We start from the raw sequence: 5,324 nt of genomic DNA, 5'->3' as shown, positions 1-5,324 counted from the left end.
GGAATTTGAACATGAATGAGTGTTGGACTTTGTCAAAGCATTTTCTGCATCAATTGAGATGATCATGGTTTTTAGATTCTGCTCTATTGATATAGCATATTACATTTATAGATTTGCATATATTGTGGCATCCTTGCATGATGGATGAATCCTACCTGGTCATGGTGCATAATCTTCTTGATGATTTTCTTTATTGCATTTGCTAGTATTTTTTTGAGTATTTTTGCATCTACATTCATTGGGGAGATTGGCCTGTAGTTCCCTTTTTTAGTTGCATCTTTCCCTGGTTTTGTTATCAGTATAATATTTGCCTCCAGGAAGGATTTTGGGAGGACTGCTTCCTTTCCAATTTCATTGAAGAGTTTGCGGAGTATTGGGATTATATCTTCTGTAAATTTCTTGTAGAATTAACCTGTGAATCCATCAGGGCCTGGACTTTTCTTTGTCAGCAGGCTTTTTGTTACATTTACCATTTCATTGGCTATTATTGGGTTATTGAAAGTTGTTATATCTTCTTGTTTTAGTTTTGGTCATTTGTATCTTTGTAGGAATCTGTCCATTTCTTCTGTGTCTTCTATTGTATAAGGGTAAAAGTTCTCAAAATAGCTATTGATAATCTTCTGAATTTCCACTAGGTCTGTGGTAATTACATCCTTTTCATTCCTTATTGCTTGTATTTGAATTTTTTCTTTACTTTTTTTGATTAGTTTAGCTAGGGGCTTATCAGTTTTTTTTTAAACTAAAATTGCTGTATTTATTGCTGTATCTCTGCTTTCCCAGTCTACTTGTATTGTAAGCAGCTACAAGTGTCACCTTCTTTAAAACTCTGAAACATCTCATTTATTTTTCTTTAAATGCCATCTGAATGGTGGATATATAAAGCAACAGCAGCAGTTACAAAATGTTGTCTGAGTGACTCTGAGAGCTCAAAACAAGGATCTGTATGAAGGTTGAAGAAAAAGATGTTCAGTTAATAGCACACAATGGTAACTTCAACAAACACCTTCAACGAGATTTGCCGTAAACCTTAACAGAGATGTGACTCACGGAGACCAAAAGCACAGCATCTTTGTTTTTACAATTTAAGTGAAGTGATCTGCACTTCTGTGAACAATTTACAAAGTAAAGAAATGCTGCATGTGAGAAGTAGGTGTAAAATATTTAATTTTCATAACAGAGGAGCAGCAGGGGACAGGGATCCTCATGGACACCCTGGCACCTCTCTTCCCAAGAATGCACACCCGAATGGCAGTGGATGCCTGGTGGCAGGCTACCCTCACAACTCTTTTTGTTCATTTAAAGTACAAGCACTTTTTGGTCATTTCTTCCCTGCGGGGCACCCCACACCACCTTGGCAGGATACAAACCCACATCTTGCCTAGTTTTCCCCTTAGAATTATTTACATGATGCCTACAGATACAGTACAAACTAGTATGAAATTAATGATAGTTTGCATTTCCAGACAGATTCCGTGGTCAAATAAATACACCACTGTAGTTCTGAAGAATTGTTCAAAGTGAAGGTGGCTCAGATGCATTTGCATCTGGGGCGGCAGACGCAGGCCGCTCGCTGGCTGGGGTGGGGTTCCCGGCTCTGTCCTCCACAGCTCTGGGGACCCTGGGGGCAGGGGACGTTGCATCCACAGTGAGTGTGGCGGCCTCCTCCACCTTTGCAGTAGTCGTGACAGGGTCGGAAGGTCGGCTGCTGGCAGGCGGGAGCGTGGACAGCAGCTCTCCCAAGCTGGCTGCAGAAAGGCCCTCTGGAACCAAGGGGAACGACGAGAGGAACTCTGCTGGCATGGAGAGAGGTGTGATGCCAGGTAAGTTTCGAGGAGGCAAGGCTGAAAGAGGTGGCAAACCTGCGCTTCCGAGCTCTGGTAGGCCAAGGCCTGGCATGAGGTGTGGTGTGGGGAGGTTGAGGTTGGAGAGGCTGGGGAGGTCAGGCAGTCCCACAGGCAAAGGCACCAGACTTGGTAACATAGTAGCTGGGTTCACTGGTGACACCGACGCAAGGGACTGGTTTACTTGAGGCAGTAACAACGGCACTGTTGGTACACCTGTACTGAGAACATTACTGACAGCTGGTGGAGTTGTGCTAATAGAAAGTCCAGACAGACCCTGCTCGACTCCTGTGGTTCCTGGTGGTGACAACGATGGGGGATTGACTGAGGACAGCTGGACCTCTGTAAGCCCATCTTTAAGAGAAATGATAGGTGTACCAGTCATTTGTCCTGGAAGAGAAATTTTCTTTCCTTCGTGTAGGTATTCGATGCAAATAACCATATCCAATGCCACATCCTAGGCTGCCTTCTCCACCCCATGCAGAATTCGGTGTAATAATCACTTCTCGACAGTTATCAGTGTCTGTGTTATACACATAAAGCTTGAGTGGCTTTGCTTCATGGGTTTCGATAAGGCTGAACAAATCTTCAGACTCATTCATGACAGTATCCACTCCAATGATATAATCACTGTGAGGTCTAAGACCTGCCAATGCTGCAGGAGAATTTGATTCTACTTCCAACACGTGCCAAACATTTTCATTTGCCCCATCAAAGCTGCAGAAGCGAATGCTCACCCTCAGTAATCCCTGGCCACCCCACATGTTGCTTGGTGTGACTGATGTCTCCCGCAGCTCCAGGGTTTTGCTGCTATAGATGAGCATGTTTACAGGCTTTTCAACATTTGCTTTCAGCAGATCCTTAAAAGTGTCATTGTCTTTATTCAAAACAGTGGACTTACTAATCTTGAACCATTGATAGAAACAATAAAGTCAACGAAAGGCTCCAACCCAGCTCTATGTCCTGGGGAATTTTCTTGTATCCGCAGGACGTGGTAGCCTATCGTGCCCCCGCCCGGGATCTCGAAGCTCTGCGAGGAGCCCAGGGCGGCGGGCAATCCAGGAGGCCGAGCCAGGTTGGTGCTGCTCTCTGCCCTGCGCGCACCGCTGCGCTCTTCCGCGCTATACTTGGGACGTGACCCTCGCTGCCGGCCTAGAGCCAGGCCGCACAGCCCGCCCGGCTTATCATTTTTAATTAATCCTTCAAAGAGCCAGGTTTTTGATTTGTTAATTCTTTGAACTGTTCTCTTCATCTCAATTGAATTAATTTCTGCTCCAATTTTTATGATTTCTTCCGGGTTTTGGACTCTTTGTTTGGTTTGCTGTTCCTTTTCTAGATGTTGTAAGTACAATATTATTGTTTTTATTTGTTCCCATTCTCTTTTTCAATTTGTGAGTTCACAGCTATGAATTTCCCTCTGAGAAGTGCTTTCATCGTGTCCTGTAAGGTCCGATAAGTTGTGCTGGGATTTCCATTGAATTGTAGATATTATTGAATTTCTTGTTTAATTTCATCTGTGATCCTTTGGTTGCTGAGTAGGGTGTTGTTTAATTTGCATGTATTTTTTGGGGTTTTTCTTTTTTCTTGTCTCATTTATTTCCAGTTTCATTGCATTTTGGTCAGATAATATGTATGGGATAATTTCTGTTTTCTTGCATATACTTAAGCATGAACTATGGACCAGTATGTGATCTATTTTAGAAAATGACCCATGTACAGATGAAAAAAAAAAAGGAGTTTTCAGCTTTCATTGGGTGAAACACTGTACATGTCCACTAAGTCCTTTTATTCCAAGCTCTGGTTCAGTTCTCCTGCTTCTTTGCTAATTTTTTGTTTGCTTGACTAATCTTTTTGGCATAAGGGGGAGTTAAGGTCTCCTGTTAAGATTGTGATATTGGATATTAGACTTTTCATCTCCATGAAGATTTGTCTTATATAATTGTGTGCTCCTATGTTTGGTGCATAGGTATTTATGAATGTTACCTCTTCCTCTTGAATTTTTTCCCTAACTGTTATGTAGTGGCCATGTTTATTTCATTTGATTATTCTTCATTTGAAATTGAGACTGTCTGAGAATAGAATTTCTACCCCTGCTTTTTTTGTGAGGTGCTGGGGCATGTACTATTGTTTTCCATCCTTGACTTTCTGTATATGAATTTATTTATGAGTTAAGTGTGTTACTTGTATACAGAATATTGTTGAATTTTGTTTCCTAATGCACTGTGCGAGTGTATTCTTTTAATTGGTGAATTGAGTCCATTTACGTTGATCATTATAATTGAGATGTACTGATTTATGATTGACATGTTATTTACCTACTGTTGTTTACTCCTTTTTCTCCTGTGTTTAATTGTTTGCCCTATTTGGTGGGTTCCTTCTGTTCCTGTTCATGGCATTCTGATAATTTCGGCCCCTCTTTAGAACATCTTTCAGTAGTATGCTTAGGGTTGACTTTGTCATCATGAAATTCTTTAGTTGTTCTTTGTCTTGGAAGTATTTCACTTCTCCATCAAACTTGAAAGAGAGTTTTGTAGGATATAGTAATCTTGGCTGGAATTTGTTTTCATAGAGTGCTTGAAGTACTCTGCTCCATGCTCTTCTTTCCTTCATGGTTTGTGAAGAGAAGTCTGCCAGTATTTTGATGGCTTTTCCTTTAAATGTGATTTTTTCTTTTCTGTAGTGACTTTCAGTATATTGTTCTTATGCTGGATTTCTGGGATCTTGACTATTATATATTTCGATGTGTTTTTAATTGTGTTGAAGTTATTTACACTTCTGTATGCTTCAGTTACCTGAATGTCATATTGTTTCCTCACATTTGGGAAGATTTCTGCTATTATTTCTGCCCCTATTCTTTTTACACCATTTTTATTGACCTTCCTTCCCATTGATGCTTATTAGTCTCAGATTGTTATCTTTTCATCATCTTGCAGGTGATCAATTATTTTTTTGTACCTCATAGTTGTTTTTCAGAGTTCCTTTCTCACCTTTTTACTAGCTGCACCAGCATCTTCAAGATCTGAAACTCTGTCTTCACTTTTACTGAAATGGTTTTACAAGCTTGTGATTGAGATTTTAAGTTTTTCTCTAACTCTTTGACTCTGCTTCATGTGGTCTATTTCTTTCCTATATTGCTCATTCAAGGGATCCATCATTTTTCCAATCTCCTGTATTTTTTTTTATCAATGTCTTCTTTAGAATCAGTTATCGATTCTTTTACTACAGAAATTTTTTCAGTTTGGTTTTCCTCCATATGTTTCTGCATTTGATTCTTTACTTCAGATGCTATTAATTCAGAGATTTTTTTTTAATTTCAAAGTTTAACTCTGATCTGAGTTCCTCTATACCTTTCTGCAGTTTTTTCTTTACTTCTGACACTAGTAATTCAGATATTTCTTTTTTTGTTTTGGAGATTAATTCTGATGAGTTGCTCTATACCTTTCTTCTGTTGTTTCTTTACTTCAGATGCTATTAATGCATACA

The 5,324-nt window shown here is 39.9% G+C and overlaps 1 pseudogene across 1 annotated transcript; it reads right to left on the bottom strand.

Annotated features, from left to right (window-relative positions):
- Positions 1-991: 991 nt before the first annotated feature.
- Positions 992-2,904, bottom strand: LOC101584590 (annotated as a pseudogene). The gene has a single exon (XR_192721.2). The product of XR_192721.2 is annotated as a Golgi reassembly-stacking protein 2 pseudogene (transcript).
- Between the last annotated feature and the right edge of the window lie 2,420 nt (positions 2,905-5,324).

Source organism: Octodon degus, unplaced genomic scaffold (genome assembly GCF_000260255.1).
Source record: "Octodon degus isolate 3935 unplaced genomic scaffold, OctDeg1.0 scaffold00115, whole genome shotgun sequence".
NCBI classification, from domain to species: Eukaryota; Metazoa; Chordata; class Mammalia; order Rodentia; family Octodontidae; genus Octodon; species Octodon degus.
Note: the sequence above shows the minus strand (reverse complement) of the source record. Positions and strands in the feature narration are given on the sequence as shown.